The sequence below is a fragment of the Schistocerca americana genome, chromosome 9 (assembly GCF_021461395.2).
Source record: "Schistocerca americana isolate TAMUIC-IGC-003095 chromosome 9, iqSchAmer2.1, whole genome shotgun sequence".
In the NCBI taxonomy this organism is placed as follows: Eukaryota; Metazoa; Arthropoda; class Insecta; order Orthoptera; family Acrididae; genus Schistocerca; species Schistocerca americana.
In genome coordinates this window covers 74,096,357-74,118,644 of record NC_060127.1, presented here as the reverse complement: position 1 = coordinate 74,118,644, position 22,288 = coordinate 74,096,357, and positions in this window count along the sequence as shown.

Genomic DNA, 22,288 nt, shown 5'->3' with positions numbered 1-22,288 from the left:
TCCTCTGCCAGGCACGTAATTGTGTAGACGTAGATGTAGATGTCGTCCCAAGTCCTAAAGTACCTCAGTCCGGTGAAAAAAAGAGACATAATGAACTAGAGCTCTTACATTTCTATTGTAGGTACAAAATGATCTATGGGAAAATGCTGGTTTCTGCGAAAAAATACAGTATAATGCAAAGCAGTGTAAAGTCGTTAAGGAGGAAAGAGGGAGAAGCAAACAAAGGCATAATAACATACTCATAGTGGAGAGAAATAAAGTAATAAACGACGCACGCTAACTATGAGAATGAACGTTTTTGAAGTGTTGCAGAGAAATTACGACAGAAACGACGAAAAATGAACATACCGCCTATAAATAATTATATACTAAGTGCTATGACGTTACTACCACCACACACTGTATATATGAATTATACTATTTTTGTTGTTATTACGAAGGCGTATCGAACACCCAAGTGAAAGTTATCTGCAGATGAGTACTATTACTACTACTACTACTACTACTACTACTAGTTTTTAAACCGGAGTAAAAATTAAAAGGTAATTTCTCCTAGCCCCATACACATTCCTAACCTCCTGCGGATAGTTCTGAACATTTGTGACTGAGAAATTTAATATCTATGAAAATACTTGTAAAACGAAAAACGTGGGGCGGATGCAACCGATAATAGAAAAGTAGTGAACTATTCATGCTTTAGTTATATACTCCATGCACTACACGTTTTTCGTCATAAATCTTAGAACTATTTTCATAGCTAATAAAAATTCACAGTCACAGATTTTCAGGCCTACAGGCTTAAGAGTCAGTGACACACTATGATAAATTATTTTATACAATTTAATCTGATATAGAGATGCAGGATATTAACCACTGATTTTTATTTCAATACTTATTTTATGCTTTTTCTCCCTGTGTGCGTAAATTTTTTCAGTCGATTTCAAATATTTTGGCGAGATTTCGTCAGAGAGGTGTGGTAAATTTCCGGTTTATTTCAGTTTCTCTACGCCTGAGGCAACCAGCATATTGCATTCTAGTATACGCATATCACGTAAGCGACAGAGAAAGTAAACATCAGACCCTTTCGAGCTCCGTGCAGGATTACCTGCAATCATTCTTTCCCTCAACCGTTCGGGACTGGAAGAGGACAAAGAAGTAAACTGACAGCGATACGCAGAGAAATAGCCCCTGGCGCTCAGCTGACGTCAGCGTGAACCCAACCAGCACTCAGGAGCTCACATTTGCATAACGTATTGTGTTGTGATTGCGTTTACGAGCGAAAACAAGGCTGTTTGTTGCAGTGTAAATTTTTAGTAACTGGCGATTGAGTACAAAGTTACGCCATAGGTATGAGCATATTGAGGAATTTTTTTGAAGGAAGTTTGTAAGGGAAAAATAATGGGTTGTTACAAGATCGCCAGTTGTAATAAACCACGCCGGCCGGGGTGGCCGAGTGGTTCTAGGCGCTACAGTCTGGAACCGCGCGACCGCTACGGTCGCAGGTTAGAATCCTGCCTCAGGCATGGATGTGTGTGATGTCCTTAGGTTATTTAGGTTTAAGTAGTTCTATGTTCTAGGGGACTGATGACCTCAGAAGTTAAGTCCCATAGTGCTCAGAGCCATTTGAACCATTTGTACTAAACCACAGCAGACAAATACATAAGTTAGGAATCAAGTTTCATAGATTTCGTAAAAACAGTGAGGAAAAACGAAAATTGATAAATGCTTGTAAACATGCAGATCTGTTTTCAGCTGAAAATGCTCACGTGTAGTTGCAAATGTGTGCGCGTGCAGGGAGAGGGTAGAAGATTGTAGCATCCATTTCTGAGGACACAGTTGAAGTGGAAGAGCGGTCAGGACTTGCTGCGTGGGCATCCAGAGCGGACGTAAAATGACAAAACTGGAAATTTGGTCGACGAAAGAGAGTATATTTCAGCATCTGGGATGAAAAGGCCGCGTCTAGGGAAGAAGTTGCCAGGTGTAGGGCAGTTTAGGAGATCGAAGAGAGTGAAGCAACTGTGTTGTGCTCAGCATAACCCTCCAGCGTCCACACAAGTGATCTGCAGTCCACCCACGCTATTGGCTAAAATCCATGCCGTGAATTTGCTAGCAATTTCAGCAGAGGGCTGAAGGTGTCTCTCGTCTGCAGCTTTAACTGGACAGAACTGCCTCAGTTCTGAAAAGCTGGTTACTTGTGTACTGTCTTGTACCATGGCAAGCAAGGGAGAGGATGTTGTTTGGTTGCTGGTACTCTTTTTCTACGACACAACTACACACATGTATTATCAAGGTCCTTTATTTACATAAACAGGAAGCTACTCAACTTTAAGAGACCATGTGTTATGGTTCAAGCTCTTCCGTAATAGTCCACGTTAGCCTCACTGCTGGTGAGGTATAAGTTCCGCTGTGAGATGAATGATGGACGTCAAACTAGCCGCACGGGGTAGCTGTACGGTCTGAGGCGTCTTGTCACAGTCCACGCGGCTCCCCCCATCGGAGGTTAGAGTCCTCCCTTGGGCATGGATGTTTGTGTCGTCCTTAGCAAAAGTTAGTTTAAGCTAGATTAAGTAGTGTGTAATCTTAGGGACCGATGTCCTCACCACAAATTTCCAAATCATCAAACTGGAGTAGTGAGTCGGTGCGACAGTGACTGAGGTAATGACTCAGAATATAGAGCTAGTAACTGAGCTAGTGACTGAGACCTCCAGTCAGTCTCAATACTTGTAGTCCAGAGGGCGTTGGCAGCTTGTTGCTTGCGAGTCTGTCTTTGGCCTCTCTCCTGATAGGCGTTCTTGATCCAGCACCTACTATCGATCTTCTTGCTACGTCTTTGCCAACCGGTGTGCAGGCGACAGCTTACAGCAGCATAAAATTAAAATGCCTCCAAGCACTATGGGACCTAACATCTGAGGTCATCAGTCCCTGTTAAGTCCAATAGTGCTCAGAGCCATTTGAGCCATCGTCAGTCCCCTAGACTTAGAACTACTTAAACCTAACTAACCTAAGGAAGTCACACACATCCATGTTCGAGGCAGGATTCCAGCCTGCGACCGTAGCAGCAGTGCGGTTCTGGATTGAAGCGCCTAGAACTGCTCAGCCGCAGCGACCGTCTACGCTAGCATAACTTGTGCCATGTAAGCACAAAGGAAATGACTCTAAAAAATAAAATTGAACTGGTAAAGATTTGAATATGCCTGCGAAATAAAAATTTTTAAACCAGGAGACTGGCTGCCACTCTGTGCAAATGTTTGTGTCTGCTCAACACATTTTTGTTGATTTGGATTATGAAACGGATTTAAAATGTGAACAGTTGATTCTTCACTCGGTATGCAAGTTGAAGAGTGATGCTGTTTCATTTCTAAATATACCATCCTGCAGTGCAATGAGAGAATTATTCGGGCACTAAGACGAGGCTACCGCAAAGGCATAGAATACATATTTCAGGTAGCTGTATTAGTGACTAAGGAAGAAATTGCTACGAGACAAAAGGTTAACCGTGGAATCGAACACAGCTGTGAATGCGACAAGGCATGCGCAAACAGTTGGTAATTATAGAAACAGAAATAAAAGACCTTAGGCAAAAGAATGCTCTCTCGATGTAGCGCTGAGTTACTGAAATTAAAACAAGTTCAGAATGTGATTCAGGCTCTTTTTCTCTCAATAGTTAGTGTGTATGCAAGGACGGCGTACTAACTGGTTCTAGGCACTTCAGTCCGGAACCGCGCTGCTGCTACAGTCGCAGGTTCGAATCCTGCCTCGGGTATGCATGTGTGTGATGTCCTTAGGTTAGTTAGGTTTAAGTAGTTCTAAGTCTAGGGGACTGATGACCTCAAATGTTAAGTCCCATAGTGGTTGGAGCCATTTGAACCTTTTTTTATGAATGTACTAACGGATCATCTGCAGATATTTACAAAGGCTGTGACTTTATGTTGGCTATCTTATAAAGCGTTATTTTTTGTCAGGACTTTGCTGTAATGTGTTTCGTAAGGACATGCCCTCACATCAGAATGAAATCTATCAAAAAATGTTCAAACGTGTGTGAATTCCTAAGGGACCAAACTGCTGAAGTCATCGGTCCCTAGACTTACACGCTACTTAAACTAACTTATGCTAAGAAAAACACACACACCCATGCCGAGGGAGGACTCGAACCTCCGGCGGGAGGGGCCGCGCGGTTCGTGTCACGAGGCCTCAAACCGCGCGGCCACTCCGGGCGGCTGAAAGCAAAAAATGCGAAGGTAGTAAGCGACCAGAAAGTGAACAGCGAAAAAAACTGAAAAAAGCTATACCATAACTTTCCAAAATAGAAAACGAAAATCTTTTAATGGAGTTACAGAGTTTAAAACAATATTACAGAGGATTTCTCCTTACTACACGTCTAAGTGGTCTGAGGCTGTGTGGATTTCTTTTCCCAGGAAAAAGGCGGTGCCCTCCGAGGTGGTGAAAGAGGCTTTACGCTAGCATTTCACTGACCGTAAATAAAAAGTTGTATAGCTGATATAGCTTAACAGTAAATGCTACAAAATATAAAATATCTCGATTGCATTAATACCCGCATGTCAGTTAAACACGTATGCCAGTAAGCTGCAGTGCAGTGTGGAGAGGCAGAGCTCACAGCTCACAGCCTGAACCAAGTTAGGGTTGCCATATCTAGCTGGAACCTGGTCGGGACGCTCTGAGATTGGGGTGTTGAAATGAAGTAAAAAATTACTTAATGTAATTACTTTTTATGTAGTATACAACTACATGGAACTTGTTGCGGCAAAAGTAGTTGGTACACCATATTTTTCGTAGGATTTCACCTTTTTGCAGCAAGTCTCTTTTCCCTTTTACATATTTACAAAACTCCATGCAAGTCAGCTTGTAGTTAAACTTGCACTGTGAGATTGATTCCACAGTTCCTGGCAGCAGTTGATTTCTTTCATCAGTCCACTGGGCCGGCATCAGTCAAAATGCTCTTTCCACGGTAGTGTCGTGTGCGGGAATAGAAAACAAATATTCCCATAATTTTAGCAGTCGGCGTTCGTGACTTTCGGTTTTCTTGAGAAACTAAATCCACCATTCTTTCATGGCGTCTTTAGACTTCTATTCTTCCGAGTCACGCTTAGTTTCTAATACACTCTTCAGACACATGTATTCCCGAAAACAACTGTCGCCTGATATCTTCACACCATTTTTAGTCATGTATATACTAATAATATTTTCTGGAATCACCCAATCTGGGGCTCCAGCTAGCGTCATCCCATCAAATACTTGATATTTATTAAAAGAAATAGCCCATTTCTATAAGTAATCAAAATCTATAGGTATAGAAAGCCGTTGACTCTTCCTCAAATTTCGAAATCACTTTAATCGTTTCTTGTTTAGGGTTGTCATTGTTTAATTAGTTCAAATTCGTCTTCGTTTCTGTTGCAATAAAAGTGGCAGTCTTTCTTTGATTCAGGCATCTTTGAGTGTCGATTAATTTCAATTATCGACTCTTTATTCTTGTCCACGCTTTCCATATTTTTTTCAAACAGAGCCAAGTGTGACTGCAGAAATATGAACTAAATTTCACTGATCCGACTACTGAAAAATTCCGAAATTATATAAGCTACCCTGGCTTCGACGTCAAAGAACGTTTTTCATCGAATCGAAAACTTAAGAATTCTCCTCACTGCAGGCATCTGTGTGACTACATTGTCAACATAAACTTGTTCTTGTTGTTGTGGTCTCAAAGTTTTTATTTCTTCTACATGGATTTTAGTTCCTACTCCAAATTCTTCTTTTGTTTCCTTTACTGCTTGTTCGATATACAGATTAAATAACATCGGGGAGAGGCTACAACCCTGTCTCACTCCCTTCCCAACCACTGCTTCCCTTTCGTACCCTTCGACTCTTATAATTGCCATCTGGTTTCTGTACAAATTGTAAGTAGCCTTTCGCTCTCTGTATTTTACCCCTGCCACCTTCAGAATTTGAAAGAGAGTATCCCAGTAAAGCTGCATGCCCTCGGGAAAAATTACGGCTGTAGTTTCCCCTTGCTTTAACATAAATAAAAATAACTGAGGCTGCATTTACATTTTGCGTTAACAGATGGCTTTACTTCAGCACTAGAGCCAAGCTCGTGACAGTATTTTGCAAAATCGGGACAAAATTGAGTCTTATCGGGACGTTGGGACTAGAAGGTCCACAACGGTGTCAGTCTCGATACATTGGGACGGATGGCAAGCGTACCTTTACCGTGTATTCTACAGCGAAGAGCCAAAGAAGCTGCTACACCTGTCTGATTTCGTGTAGGGCCCACGCGAGCACGCAGAAGAGTGGCAACGCTACGTGGCACGGACTCGATTAACGTCTGAAGTAGTGCTGGAGGGAACTGACACCATTAGTCCTGCAGGGCTGTCCAAAAATCCGTAACAGTACGTGGGTTTGGAGATCTCTTCTGAACAGCACGTTGCAAAGCATCCAAGATATGCTCAATAATGTTCATGTTTGGGGAGTTTGGTTGTCAGCCAGCGGGAGTGTTTACACTCAGAAGAGCGATCCTGAAGCCACTCTGTAGCATTTCTGGACGTGTAGGGTGTCGCACTGTCGTGTTGGAGCTACCCAAGTCTGTCGGAATGCACAACAGACAGGTGATCAGACAGGATGCTTACGTACGTGTTACTTGTCAGAGTCGTAACTAGAGGTATCAGGGGTCCCATATCACTCCAACTACAGACACCCCACACTATTACACAGCGTCCACCAGCTTGAACAGTCCCCTGTTGACATAAGGGTCCATAGATGCATGAGGTTGTCTCCATACTCGTCCGACCAGGCAACATGTTTACCGTTATCAACAGTCCAGTGCCTGTTTTGACAGGCCCATCCCCATCTGACCCGTAAAGCTTAGTGTTGTGGATGATGATGATGATGATGATGATGATGAAGATGATGTTTGGATTGTGGTTATCAGCGCCCGTACAAAGTTCCAACCTTTTCTCAGTCCAATGTTGCCACTTGCATGAATGATGATGAGTAGTATCCATGGATAACATATACACTATTGGCCATTAAAATTGCTACACCAAGAAGAAATTCATATGATAAACGGGTATTCATTGGACAAATATATTATACTAGAACTCACATGTGATTACATTTTCACGCAATTTGGGTGCATACATCCTGAGAAATCAGTAACCAGAACAACCACCTCTGGCCGTAATAATAGCGTTGATACACCTGGGCATTGAGTCAAACAGAGCTTGAATGGCGTGCACAGGTACAGCTGCCCATGCAGCTTCAACACGATACCACAGTTCATCAAGAGTAGTGACTGGCGTATTGTGACGAGCCAGTTGCTCGGCCACCATTGACCAGAAGTTTTCAGTTGGTGAGAGATCTGGAGAATGTGCTGCCCAGGGCAGCAGTAGAACTTTTTCTGTATCCAGAAAGGCCCGTACAGAACCTGCAACATGCGGTCGTGCATTATCCTGCTGAAATGAAGGGTTTCGCAATGATCGAATGAAGGGTAGAGCCACGGGTCGTAACACATCTGAAATGTAACATCCACGGTTCAAAGTGCCGTCAATGCGAACAAGAGGTGACCGAGACGTGTAACCAATGGCACCCCATACCATTACGCCGGGTGATACGCCAGTACGGCGATGACGAATACACGCTTCCAATGTGCGTTCACCGTGATGTTGCCAAACAGGGATGCGACCATCATGAGTAAACAGAAACCGGATTCATCCGAAAAAAAAAATGACGTTTTGCCATTCGTGCACACAGGTTCGTCGTTGAGTACACCATCGCAGGGGCGCCTGAGTGTGATGCAGCGTCAAGGGTAACCGCAGCCACGGTCTACGAGCTGATAGTCCATGCTGCTGCAAACGTAGTGGAACTGTTCGTGCAGATGGTTGTTGTCTTGCAAACGTCCCCATCTGTTGACTCAGGGATCGAGACGTGGCTACACGATCCGGTACAGCCGTGCGGATAAGATGCCTGTCATCTCGACTGCTAGTGATACGAGGCCGTTGGGATCGAGCATGGCGTTCCGTATTACCCTCATATACCGACAGATTCCATATTCTGCTAACTGTCATTGGATCTCGACCAACGCGAGCAGCAATGTCGCGATACGGTAAACCGCAATCGCGATATGCTACAATCCGACCTTTATCACAGTCGGAAACGTGATAGTACGCATTTCTCCTCCTTACACGAGGCATCACAACAACGTTACACCAGGCAACGCCGGTCAACTGTTTGTGTATGAGAAATCGGTTAGGAAACTTTTCTCATGTGAGCACGTTGTAGGTGTCGCCACCGGCGCCAGAATCGTGTGAATGCTCTGAAAAGCTAATCATTTGCATATCACAGCATCGTCTTCCTGTCGGTTAAATTTAGCGTCTGTAGCCTTCGTGGTGTAGCAATTTTAATGGCCAGTAGTGTATTAATTTTTTTTTTAGCTGACATTGTAGTAAGTAATTAAATTCTACGTAGGCGTGAATAAATTGACAGACACGAACTGTCGTCGTTTCCACGTATGCCGAAGGAAGACACTGGGGCTGGAGACGCGCGGAGCTCGTCATGTATACATTGTTTTTGCGTGGTGTGTGAGGGGGGGGGGGAGGGGAGGTGGAATATGTGCCGCGTTTCGCAGCGCGGCCAGTCGCCGGCCCCAGAAGGAATGGCATGTGGTACTCGTTACCTGGCGTACAGCGCACGCGACACAGCAGCGTAGACGTCGTGGGGAGGCGGGGCGGACGGACCTGTACGGCATTCCGTGGTGCTAGGAGAGCTCACATCGGTTACGTCACAGCGGGTGGAGGCGCTGTCTGCTCCAGTCTATGTGCCCAGAGGTTCGCTCAACGCCAACGCTGCCTCTAAAATGTTGGACGTTTTTAGACGATACCACTGCGGGATGGCCTGGAGTCTCGCTATCCTTTAAACAATCACTGGAGCTACCTGGGTAGGTTACAGGTTGTCTGCCCCTTCACTCTGCGATCTAGATACTGACAAAAATAACGTTGACGGAAATTTGACTAAATACCTATCACGGAAAGGACACACAACTCTAATCCATGGGCAGTAGCTGAAAGTTAGTTCTACATCTAAATATACAGGGTGTTACAAAAAGGTACGGCCAAACTTTCAGGAAACATTCCTCACACACAAATAAAGAAAAGATGTTATGTGGACATGTGTCCGGAAACGCTTAATTTCCATGTTAGAGCTCATTTAGTTTCGTCAAATTACGCTCAATGGAGCACGTTATCATGATTTCGTACGGGATACTCTGCCTGTGCTGCTAGAACATGTGCCTTTGCAAGTACGACACAACATGTGGTTCATGCACGATGGAGCTCCTGCACATTTCAGTCGAAGTGTTCGTACGCTTCTCAACAACAGATCCGGTGACCGATGGATTGGTAGAGGCGGACCAGTTCCATGGCCTCCACGCTCTCCTGACCTCAACCCTCTTGACTTTCATTTATGGGGGCATTTGAAAGCTCTTGTCTACGCAACCCCGGTACCAAATGTAGAGACTCTTCGTGCTCGTATTGTGGACGGCTGTGATACAATACGCCATTCTCCAGGGCTGCATCAGCGCATCAGGGATTCCATGCGACGGAGGGTGGATGTAAGTATCCTTGCTAACGGACGACATTTTGAATATTTCCTGTAACAAAGTGTTTGAAGTCACGCTGGTACGTTCTGTTGCTGTGTGTTTCCATTCCATGATTAATGTGATTTGAAGAGAAGTAATAAAATGAGTTCTAACATGGAAAGTAAGCGTTTCGGGATACGTGTCCACATAACATATTTTCTTTCTTTGTGTGTGAGGAATGTTTCCTGAAAGTTTGGCCGTACCTTCTTGTAACGCCCTGTATACACCGCTAGCCACCAAGCGGTGTGTGGCGCAGGGCACAATTCGATCCAAAGTCATATTTCCCCCTCCTCTGTTCCACTCGCGGATCGCGCGAGGGAGAAACGACTCTGTCTGAACGCCTCAGGACCAGCTCTTATTTCCCTTATCTTTGAACGGTGATCATTACGCGATTTGAAAGTTGGTGGTAATAATATATGCTCTACATCCTCGGTGAAAATTGCATTTCGGAATTTAGAGAGCAGCTCCTTCTGTTTAGCGCATCGTCTGGCTGCAATTGTGTCGCAACTTCAAACTTTCTATGAGATTTGTAACGCTCTGGCGATGGCTAAATGTACCAGTCACGAATCTTGCCGCTCTTTTTTGGACCTTCTCAATCTCTCGAATCAGACCCAAATGGTAAGGGTCCCATACAGACGAACAATTAAGACTGGACGAAATAACGTATTGTAAGCTATTTCCTTTGTTGAAAGGACTGCATCGCTTTAGGATTCTACCAATAAACCGCAATCTAGAGTTCAACTTACCCGTTACTTGTGTAATCTGATCATTCCATTTGAGATCATTTCGAATAGTCACATCCAGGTACTTGACGGACGTTACCGCTTCCAAAGACTGGGCATTTATTTTGTACTCATACATTAATGGAGATTTTCGCCTTGTTATACGCAGTAGGTTACTAATATTGAGAGCTAGCTGCCAGTCATTACACCACGCATTTATTTTCTGCAAATCCTCATTGATTTATTCACAACTCTCAAGTGACACTACTTTCCTGCAGACTACAGCATCATCGGCAAACAGTCTAAGGCCGCTGTCAATACCATCAACCGGATCGTTTATGTAAATCGTAAAAGCAGAGGACCGATTACGCAGCCCTGGGGCACACCTGAAGTTACGCTTGTTTCTGTTGAAGTCACCACGTTCAGGACGACATACTGCTCCCTGTCTGTTAGAAAACTTTCTATCCACCCGCATATCCCATTGGACAGACAGTACGCGCGCACTTTTTGTAGTAAGCGAAAGTTGAGAAATATGGGATCAATCTGGGAGCCGGTATCTAGAGTCTGTTGTATATCACGCACAAAGAGGGCCAGCTGCGTCTCGCATGACCGCTGTTTCCTAAAACCGTGCTGGTTTCTACAGATGAGCTTCTCAGAGTCTAGAAAGGTCATTATGTCTGAACACAAAATATGTTCCATGATTCTACAACACATCGATGTCAGTGAAATTGGCCGGCAATTATGTGCATCCGATTTTCTACCCTTTTTATAGATTGCTATTACCTGGGCCTTCTTCCAGTCTCGTGGAACTCCGCCGATCGAATGATCTCCGATAGATGACGGATAAGAATGGTGACATATTTGTAGCATAGTCGACATAAAATCTCACGGGGATACCGTCTGGGCCAGATGCCTTTATGGCGTCTAAGGATCTTAAACCATCGAGCGGTCAGTATTCTCGCATAACTCGTTCGAAAAAAAGTCTAAAATTTCCTTTAACTTGTTTTACTTTCTATAAAGCACGTAAAATGGCTATCAGGCCGGTATTTAATATCCCGACATCAGTCATGCAATGTTACTCACCGTGTAACAAGTTCACACCCGAAAGGATCCAGAAGATATTTGGTCCGACACGATATTTTAGACGTCCTAGACAATCACTCACCCACGACTACTTGCAAGTTAACATTTTCAGTCGTTCAGTAGGCTTCTTGTAACGGATTTCTCTCGACAATGTCTCGTTGTCTGCACGAAACATGCCATGCGGAGTTTGCGGACGACATGAAATGTTCCGACGCGAATATCTCCTAAAGTAAACCACTCACAAAACTTTCAGAAGATACTCAACACTGAAGTCGCTGCTTTTCGTCAACGACCTGAGAACCGACCAAACGCGCCAATTTCTTCAGTTTGGTACAAATTTGATCAGCGCGGTTTAACATAGGTGTTTACCAGAAGTCGGCTCCCGAGCGACTATCTCGACTCACAGAGCTGAAGCACAAAGCCCTACTCAAACGCGCGTGAAATGCTGAATTCCTGTTGGTTAGAGTGTTAAGCAGACAATCAGATGGTCTTGAGCACTTCTATGCTCGCGATATTTATAATGTCAGCCAATCAGGTTACAACAAGCAATTTAGACTGCAAATCTCGTAATTCGGAAACTAAATAAAACTTAACGAAAACAACATACTATTCCTTTCCACAAAATAAATTACTAATAATTTTTAATGCTCAAAGCTCCTTCTGGCTGCCTTTGACAAAATCGAGCTCACTCGTACAATCACAAATTCCACTACTACACAACACACATTTGCATAGTTTTAATAAAATATCACATTCTCACTTTATGTATGTCCTCCACTCACTTTCTCGGTCTCTCCAAAACACTCACACAACCAAACCACGGTGAAATAATAATTTTCCAAAGTACTTCTAATTACACCAGAAATCTGTGGTGAAGGAGCTAAAGAAAATTCCCGAAAATTAGATTATATGAAGAATTTCAGTTGATACTATAGACGAATACATTACAGTCCCTAACCCAGTTTCCAAATGCCAGCACGGTTATTGTGTGTTTTAGGTAAAAGTTTATATCCCTGAAAGTACTAAAGTTATTGGTTTGAAATTTTAACATTATGGTTACTTTATACACAGAATTTGGTATATTGAGAAAGGTCGATTAATATTTGATAGTACTTCTCCAGATTCATAGAGAATACGTGTAAAGTACTTCACGCAGCGTTAGACAAGTACGCTTCTCGCTCGGCCCAGTAGCCATCGTGAGGACCAAAATCTGCTCTTCTCCTGACTGCAGGGCCAGCTACGCTTTCAATACAAGATGACAACTCGTAATAATTTGCTACGCTGCAGTTACTAGTTTGGTAAGAAGTTCCCACGGTAGCCAGTGGCTCGTTACGGAATAATATGGCTTTCCGGTCGATTTCCTACCCCGATACAGGCTGGGTGGGCCAAACCATTACGACCGCCGCCCACCGCGAGACTTGAGTGCCGCATGGTGACGGTGCGGCCACGTGATACGTTAACGGAGGGATGCAGAGTGGTTCCAACCAAAATGTACTCACAGCGTGAGTGTAATTTATGTATCAAAATAGATAGATATCCAGAGATTACAGGCCCTGCAGACCAGGCGCTGCTTCCACACTCTGCCTCCATTCCTTCCTGTTTTGTGCCCGGTTCCTCCAGGTGTCTTCAATTCCCAAGACTGCTGGGTCCTTCGCCAGGTCGTCCATCCAGGACTGTCTTGGTCGTCCAGTGGGGCGTTTGGTGTTTGGTTTCCCTGCAAGTGCCATCTTCGCCTGTCTTCCATCTGGCGTACGAGCTACATGGCCCACCCATTGTATTCTTTTTCTCTTTATCTACTGTAGGATAGTTGGTTGTCGCATCAGAAGATAGATTTCCTCCTTTTTGCTCCTCGTCCATTCTCCGTTGTCTAAAACTGGTCCGCATATCTTCCTCATTACTCTTCTTTCAAATGTTAGTAGTTTTTCCCTTTCTCGCTTAGTAATTCTCCATGTTTCTGAACCGTACGTTATTCCTGGGCATTAGCCGAGCGTCTCTCTGAGGGAATGCATGCATTTCATTCCCACTGTTATTCTTTCCTTGATGTCCATTTTTATGTTATTGTCCTTGGTAAACCAAGATCCCAAGTATTTGAACTGGCCTGCTCTCTTGAACCTCTTACCATCCATCTCAAGAAATTCTACCTGCTCTTGTCTTCTTCCTAACTGCATGACTCTGTTTTGTCTCTATTCACTTTGAGCCCTGCTTTCTGTGCGTAATTGTCCATTTTCTGGTACATTTCTTTCAACTCGTGCTTTGATTCACTTAATAGTACTGTGTCATCTGCATGTGTGAGACAACTGAAGTTACCGTCCATCTCTACTCCAGCCCACTCCTGTTGCCGACACTTTTTTGATCACTTTCTTTAAGATGACATTGAACAGAACACATGAGAGAGCATTCCCTTGTCTGAGGCCTGTCTCAGTATCGAATGTTTCTTATGTGGCTCCTCGGAATCGTACTGCTGCCTTTGACCCTTCCATACAAGCTTGCACCATTCGCACTAGCTTCTCAGGGATTCTGAAGTCCCGCATTGCATTGTATGGGCTATTCCTGTGGATGCTGTCACATACACGTTGACAATCGACGAACAGGCTGTAGATATCCTTATCATATTCCCAATGTTTTTCAAACAATTGTCTTAGTATCAAAATAAGAAAGAATAAAACTAATGTCTGAATCGGTTTCCCGGGTATGCAGTAGAGTAGGGATCGCAAATGCAGCACAAACAACACAAAATGTGAAACGGAAAGTAATAAGGGACCTCTTGTCGGCAAAGTCAGTTGTTCAATATCGTTGAAAAAAAATGGTTTGCCTCAAAACTATCCATTCTAGTTTTGTTTGCAGTTTAATACACTACTTTGCTCTCTTCCAGCTACAATCGATAACAATTTCGAACACATAACACGCTCAAAACCATCGTTAAAGTAGTGAATGCTGAGCCTAATAAAAGGTAACCCTTATCAATTGTGGAGATATAAAACGGGATGACCAGATGTTCCTTTTCATTAATACACTTGGCTAGTTCGCATCACGTTCCAGCCAGCGTGAGGTCTCATACAGGAGTGACTATAATCAATTATGTGCAATATTAGCCATTCTATTTCTTTTTAACCTCCAGACGAAATTTCTGTGTGTAAATAGTGAACTAGCTCTGTCTTCAGTGCAGTCTTAGTGATGGTCTAGAATCATCCTCAAGTTGTTTGCTCAAGGACAAAAACTTATTTCTGTGTCGTTTATCATTAAGAGTGGAAGAGAACTGACGCATAATGCACTGAAACGCCAAAGAAACTGGTACAGGCATGCGTATTCAGATACAGAGATGAGTAAACATGCGGAATAGAGCGCTGCAGTCAAGATTAAAGTCAGTCTGAACGTGGCGTCGACGCACAAGGGATGGGACACAGCGTCTCCGAGGTAGCGATGAAGAGCTCATATTCCCGTACGACAACTTTTTTTTTTTTTTTTTTTGGGTCATCAGTCTACTGACTGGTTTGATGCGGCCCGCCACGAATTCCTTTCCTGTGCTAACCTCTTCATCTCAGAGTAGCAACCTACGTCCTCAATTATTTGCTTGACGTTTTCCAATCTCTGTCTTCCTCTACAGTTTTTGCCCTCTACAGCTCCCTCTAGTACCATGGAAGTCATTCCCTCATGTCTTAGCACATGTCCTATCATCCTGTCCCTTCTCCTTATCACTGTTTTCCACACATTCCTTTCCTCTCCGATTCTGCGTAGAACCTCCTCATTCCTTACCTTATCAGTCCACCTAATTTTCAACATTGAATATAAGGAATCATGTACAACATGAAATCTCCGACATCGCTGCGTCAGCAAAATGAAGCTTAAAGAACGGGACCAACGACGAAGAGAGCCGTACGGCGTGACAGAAGTCCAACCCTTCCGCAAATTGCCGCAGATTTCAATGCTGGGCCACCAACAAGTGTCAGCGTGCGAAGCGTTCAGTGAAACATGAAGACCTACTTGTGTACCCTTGATGAGTGTAAGAAACAAAGCTTTCGCCTCGCCTGGACACGTCAACACCGACATTGGACTGTTGAGGACTGGAAACATGTTGCCTGGTCGGACGAGTCTCGTTACAAATTTTATCGAGCGGATGAACATGTACGGGTATGGAGGCAACCTCATGAATCCATGGACCCTGCATGTCAGCAGGGGACTGTTCAAGCTGGTGGAGGCTGTGTAATGGAGTGGGACGTGTGCAGTTGGAGTGATATGGGACCCCTGATACGTCTAGATACGACTCTGACAGGTGACACGTGCATAAGCATCCTGTCTGATTCCAACGGACTCGGGCAATTCCAGCAGGACATTGTGACAGTCCACACGTCTTGAATTATCACAAAGTGGCTCCAGGAACACTCTTTGAGTTTAAACACTTCCGCTAGCCACCAAACTCCCCAGAGATGAACATAATTTAGGATGTTTCCAGAATGAGATTTTCACTCTGCAGCGGAGTGTGCGCTGATATGAAACTTCCTGGCAGATTAAAACTGTGTGCCGGACCGAGACTCGAACTCGGGACCTTTGCCTTTCGCGGGCAAGTGCTCTACCAACCGAGCTACCCAAGCACGACTCACGACCCGTCCTTACAAAGGCAAAGGTCTCGAGTTCGAGTCTCGGTCCGGCACACAGTTTTAATCTGCCAGGAAGTTTCATTATTTAGGATATCTGAGGGGCCTTGCAACGTGCTGTTCGGAAGAGATCTCCACCCCCTCGTACTATTGCGGATTTATGGATAGCCCAGCAGGATTCATGGTGTAAATTACCTTCAGCACTACTTCAGATATTAGTCGACTCCATGCCATGTCGTATTGTGGCATGTCTGTGTTCTCACGGGGTCCTACACGATATTGCCGGCTGTGTGGCCGAGCGGTTCTAGGCGCTTCAGTAGGGAACCGCGTGACCGCTCCGGTCGCAGGTTCGAATCATGCCTCGGGCATGGATGTGTGTGATGTCCTCAGATGTTGAGTCCCATAGTGCTCAGAGCCATTTGAACCATTTTGAACCCTACACGATATTAGGCAGGTGTATCAGTTTGTTTCGCTCTGCCCCCCCCCCCTTCTCCCTTGCCCCACCCCCACGACAAGTGGGCTAGAGCTATGCGAGGCCATTGCGTACCCCTGTTAGCTCTGTGGCTCACGTCATGGACAGTTTAAAAAAATATTGCTCCAATATGGCTCGTCCAGCTGTATGGTGACCTATCGGATTATTCGTATGAGTGTAAATGTCACGCGTCCACAACAGAATTGTAATCCTCTCGCAGTCGTAACATCTCAAATGGTTCTGTGTACGCTGTGTGCCAACTTTTCTGGTTGGTACTCTTGTCAAGTTTTCAGGACATTTTGGGCATAAGAGCACATGAGCAATATCTTTCGGCAGTTGCGCATAACTTGCTCCTGTGCGTTCAGGATCGTACACAACTTGGTATCAAGTTCACGTCATAACGTCATCTCAGGACTACATTTCGAACCTCACAACTGACGAGATATCACAGATTGTACACTTCTTGCGTCACTTTTCGTACTGTAACAGCCGGTTTCTTTTCTGACGAAACGTCGTTGATAAAACTGTCGTAAAGACCATTTATCACAACCAACATCGCCTACGTGAGATGCACGTCTGAAAGAGCACTATCTCTCTTGTACGCCAAAAGAGGACTCAAGCTGTCGTATCCGCTACTGCGGTGAACCGCAACACTGTCTGCAACGTTTTTACGAGTTCCGGACGCGCTTTCCATGCGAAATGAGCGGCGAGAAACAGCGAAGTGTTAACCATTTCCCAGCGGGTAGCTGCACATCTCCACCTCACATCGTCGGTACGCGTTCTCTGAATATTCCGGGTCAGTCGCCCACTTCAGCTCCAGGTACACTACCTGATTTATTTGCGGCTGAGCCTGTGCGATCGTTTCATTTAATTTGTACAGTTGACGGATTGCAGTTGTGACTGAATGAGACTGCAATGATGAGGTACTACTTTACCATTCTTTGTCGTAAGGGCCTATGGAACCAAACTGTTGAGGTCATCGGTGACTAAGCTTGTGAACTACTAAATCTACGAGGAGTGTTTTTTAAGTAAGTACCGTTTTGAAATTAGGAAAGGCGTGCTAAGATATCTCAATAATTTTATTTTTACATGAAAGCCTGTACTTTTATCTACTTTTCTACATAATTTCCGTCAATAGTGAGGCACTTGTCATAACGTTGTATCAGTTTTTGAATACCCTCCTCATAGAAGTCTGACGCCTGACTTGTTAACCACTGCATCACCACTGTTCTGACTTCGTCATTGTCTTGAAGACGCTGACCGCCCAGGTGTTTCTTCAAATGCAGGAACAGATGGTAGTCACTGGGCGCAAGATCGGGGCTGTACGGAGGATGATCTAGAGTTTCCCATCGAAAAGATGTGATGAGATCTTTGGTCTAATTCGCCACATGCGGACGGGCATTGTCTTGCAGCAAAATGATGCCCTTGCTCACCTTCCATGGACTGTTGCTTTGATTCTGGTGTGACGTAGGCCACCCATGTTTCATCGCCAGTAACAATGTGGCTCAAGAAATCATCACCGCCGCTGTGGTACCGCTCAAGGAAAGTCAATACACTGTCTAAACGTTTGGTTTTGTGCACATCCGTCAACATTTTCGGTACCCAAAGTGCGCACAATTTTCGGTTATTCAAGTGCTCGGTCAGAATGTCATACAAAACACTACGAGAAACATTAGAAAAGTCATCCCGCAAGGAGGGAATCCTAAAGCGTCTGTTTTCTCTCACCTTATTGTCCACTTCCTGCACCAAACTTTCATTAACGACCGAAGGACGCCCACTCCGTTGTCACGCACATTTGTGCGGCCATCTTTAAATGCTCTCACCCACTTTCTTACCATTCCATCACTCATAATGTTTGATCCGTAAACTGCACAGATCTCACGATGAATATCGATCGCTTTTAGGCCTTTAGCACTAAGAAATCTTATAACAGCCCGTACTTCACAGTCGGCGGGACTCACGATTATCTCAGGCATCTTAAACACTCAGTACACAACGTAAACAAGGAAGAATCACACTGTAACGGCGTCAGTGCGTAGATTAAGGTACAGGCTTTCATGTAAAAATAAAATTATTGATATATCATAGCACGTCTCTTTTTAATTTCAAAACGGTACTTATTTAAAAAAACACACCTCGTAATTTAAGCTAACTGACACTAAGGACAACACACAGCCATGCCCGAGGGAGGACTCGAACCTCCGACGGGGAGGGGAGGCGCGTACTACTTTACTGTCAACTGCACAATTACACACTTCAGAACATTCAAGAGAACTTGTCAGTCTTTGCACCACTGTTAGACATCAATATCCGACTGAGTATTTGTGCACCTTATTTTCAGACTGACTTCATTATATATAACTGCATTGTCTTCGAAAATTCTGAGGTTATTATTAATATTGCCTGTATCGCCTCTCATGACAATGCTTAATAAAGAGATATTCCAGGACGGACTTCCCAAAAGCCAGATAGGTTCGCTCTGAACAAAGGAGAGGGAAGACAAACAGACACAGGATGGACAACTACTGGTCGAACATCAGACGTCACGCCAAATACAACAGTTGCATATCGTGGTGCTTTGCTGGCCTATACGGACAAGAAGTAGAACATTGTCTGCAAGGCCATTAACGTACAACATCAGTAGCAAGGATCTTAACACATTTCCCAAGGACGTTGCTTCTCTGTCTAAGGATGACTCTCAAAACCACGCTAAGATGCTGTGCCGCCCATAAGAAGAAAATCCACCACCCAGGCACAAATTTCGCACGATAACCCACGCCATCGTACTTTCGATAAGAAGGGTACATGAGCTAGACGAGAGAGTTCTACCTGGAGGGTAATGTACCTAGGAACACAAGATTTTTTCTGGTTGGTGTTTCAAGCTAGTGACCGATTTTAGGAGTACATGAAGAAAAGCACATGGGAGACCGCCATAAACAGTTTTCGACATTTTCTGTTTTGTGAGAGATAAGGTTGTGTTTGGCGAAGCGTTTGTAATTATTATGAGCTCTACATACTCAGGTGCTATGTATAAATTAAAGCTACACTCCTGGAAATGGAAAAAAGAACACATTGACACCAGTGTGTCAGACCCACCATACTTGCTCCGGACACTGCGAGAGGGCTGTACAAGCAATGATCACACGCACGGCACAGCGGACACACCAGGAACCGCGGTGTTGGCCGTCGAATGGCGCTAGCTGCGCAGCATTTGTGCACCGCCGCCGTCAGTGTCAGCCAGTTTGCCGTGGCATACGGAGCTCCATCGCAGTCTTTAACACTGGTAGCATGCCGCGACAGCGTGGACGTGAACCGTATGTGCAGTTGACGGACTTTGAGCGAGGGCGTATAGTGGGCATGCGGGAGGCCGGGTGGACGTACCGCCGAATTGCTCAACACGTGGGGCGTGAGGTCTCCACAGTACATCGATGTTGTCGCCAGTGGTCGGCGGAAGGTGCACGTGCCCCTCGGCCTGGGACCGGACCACAGCGACGCACGGATGCACGCCAAGACCGTAGGATCCTACGCAGTGCCGTAGGGGACCGCACCGCCACTTCCCAGCAAATTAGGGACACTGTTGCTCCTGGGGTATCGGCGAGGACCATTGGCAACCGTCTCCATGAAGCTGGGCTACGGCCCCGCACACCGTTAGGCCGTCTTCCGCTCACGCCCCAACATCGTGCAGCCCGCCTCCAGTGGTGTCGCGACAGGCGTGAATGGAGGGACGAATGGAGACGTGTCGTCTTCAGCGATGAGAGTCGCTTCTGCCTTGGTGCCAATGATGGTCGTATGCGTGTTTGGCGCCGTGCAGGTGACCGCCACAATCAGGACTGCATACGACCGAGGCACACAGGGCCAACACCCGGCATCATGGTGTGTGGAGCGATCTCCTACACTGGCCGTACACCACTGGTGATCGTCGAGGGGACACTGAATAGTGCACGGTACATTCAAACCGTCATCGAACCCATCGTTCTACCATTCCTAGACCGGCAAGGGAACTTGCTGTTCCAACAGGACAATGCACGTCCGCATGTATCCCGTGCCACCCAACGTGCTCTAGAAGGTGTAAGTCAACTACCCTGGCCAGCAAGATCTCCAGATCTGTCCCCCATTGAGCATGTTTGGGACTGGATGAAGCGTCGTCTCACGCGGTCTGCACGTCCAGCACGAACGCTGGTCCAACTGAGGCGCCAGGTGGAAATGGCATGGCAAGCCGTTCCACAGGGCTACATCCAGCATCTCTACGATCGTCTCCATGAGAGAATAGCAGCCTGCATTGCTGCGAAAGGTGGATATACACTGTACTAGTGCCGACATTGTGCATGCTCTGTTGCCTGTGTCTATGTGCCTGTGGTTCTGTCAGTGTGATCATGTGATGTATCTGACCCCAGGAATGTGTCAATAAAGTTTCCCCTTCCTGGGACAATGAATTCACGGTGTTCTTATTTCAATTTCCAGGAGTGTATTTTGAAGATACTGCTAATTATAGAATTACAGAGTTTTGTAGTCAGTAAATTTCCGTATATTTTTAAAACTACAGATACCACATAACGCGGGCACAGTTAAGCCATATTTTGTGATCATCTTGGATGCTGAAATTGAGGGTATCTTCGCTAAGGAACACGTGATAGTTGTAAGTGAATTAAGTTCCTTTAATATCTTCATAATTTGCCCTGTCTCGAAAACGCAATTTTGATATTTGTTGCCAGTTGCTTCTATGGGATTAGTCAGCATTATCTGACGTTTTTCACTCGAGTAGTAGCGGATGAGTCAGCGTAGTGGAGGAGCATGTTTCCACTCATTGTGTTCCCCTACAGCAACAGTTTAGTTACAATGGAAGGGAGGACAGTGCAACACCGTCTATTCACCGTACAGACTTTTTTTTAAAAAAAGTAATGCAGAATCTGTGACCAGCACTCAGAGACAGTTTAGTCTCCAATTCAATGTTCCGCAAAATGGTGCAATTGCGAACTGCAATACTGTTCTGCTGTGAGCTAAGAACTTTCGTGAGGCTGGTTCAGCACTGAAAGAATAACCTGAAGAAAGACGGTCACATCATCTGAAAACGTTGAAGTTGTGCGTCATGCAATTCGACAGAAACCTTACTGATCTGCAAGAAGACAAGCACAGTCTTTCGGGTTATCGAATTCGTCCGTTCGACGAATTTTGCGCTGCCTAAACTTCCATCCCTATGATATTGCGATTGTTCACAGCTGAAGCCTCAAGATTTTGTGAGAAGGAGACTTTTGCTGATGATATGAGACATTGGAAGAGGTACGTCAGCTCACACTTTCAATATGTGTATGTCTGAAGTAAGGAAGTTGTTTCCAGGAAAAGTGATATTCATCAGGGGCGATGTTGACTGGCTGCCCCCATTCTCCCGACCTTACTTGACGACACTTTCTTGTGGGGCTTCCTCAAGGACAAAGTATTCATCAGTAAGTCACCGTGACTTTCTTGTGAGGCTTCCTCAAGAACAAAGTGTTCATCAATAAGTCACATACTGTACATTAGTTAAAGGACACCATTGAGCGAGAGATTTGTGCTATGCCCTGTAACATGATGAGAGAGTGAAGGCAAACTTCGCGCAGAGGGTCGATAAGTGTGCCAAAAAAGAGAGCCAGCACATAAAGGACAATATCTGCCAAAAATAATTAATTTCTGTCAAAATTATTACATAACATGTAAACTGTTATTCATTATGTATCTTTTTAAATAAAATAGAGTGCTATAGCTGAGAATGTCACTGGATATTATATGAGGCCTACTCGGA